At 34.4% G+C, this 903-nt stretch overlaps 1 long non-coding RNA gene across 1 annotated transcript; it reads left to right on the forward strand.

Moving 5' to 3' along the window:
• On the forward strand, window positions 232–588 carry LOC109848921. Its single transcript, XR_002248943.1, has 3 exons — window positions 232–282; window positions 382–470; window positions 564–588. It is a non-coding gene; the product is annotated as an uncharacterized LOC109848921 (long non-coding RNA).

Here is a 903-nt window from a genome sequence, read left to right on the forward strand (position 1 = left end):
TATCTCAATTCATTTTATCCGTGTGGTTGGAAAAGGGTTATTTCATTGTGGTATTTCATTGTAGCTACATCTTCGAGTTTTGCTTTCAAAGTTTGAAATGCCCCTATTCCAGTAACCAATGTTGTTTGTTTATTCTAATTGTTCCTATCTTTTGCGGCAGTGATCAAACCCATGCTGTCTTGACAAGTACAGCCTTTGTTCATTTAAAGCAAGCAGAAATTACTAAGTATACTCGGAAGCTATCTCCTGCAAGTCGAGCCATTCTACTCTCAGGCCCTGCAGGTAATCACCCAAGTTTGAAATATGTAGTGTGCTATTTAAGCATTTTAGCTATATGTATATTTTATGCTCCATACTGATTGTAGAGATACGTATTTGAAGAGCTATATCAACAGATGCTTGCAAAGGCACTAGCGCATCACTTTGAGGCCAAACTATTGTTGCTAGATATAACTGACTTCTCTCTCAAGGTCAGTAGATGAAATTTTATTGTTTTAAATCCTTATTTTGTATGGTGTTTAAATGTGTATGATTTTAATACCAGTAATTGGCAATTGTTATAGATGCAGAGCAAATATGGTCATGGCAATAAAGATTCAGTAAGAAATTCTTTCCTTATCATCACATATTTCTTATTCTATCTCTCGAATTTTGTGCATCCTGCAGAGTTAATATCTGACTGTCTTTCTTTTTTATGGATGCACATTTTAGCAGTTTATCTATATTTTCATTTTAGCAGTTTATCTATTTTTCAATCTTTATTTCCTCCTTTTGCCTGAAGGAGCATGATAATTTTTTGAAGTTATACGCATATTTCGTTTGAAACATTACCTTGGGTTCATTCATGTTGATGTCGCGGATTACACACCTGATGTAGTTGAATGATGAATTACATGGAGTTGG

Source organism: Asparagus officinalis, chromosome 7 (genome assembly GCF_001876935.1).
Source record: "Asparagus officinalis chromosome 7, Aspof.V1, whole genome shotgun sequence".
NCBI lineage: Eukaryota > Viridiplantae > Streptophyta > Magnoliopsida > Asparagales > Asparagaceae > Asparagus > Asparagus officinalis.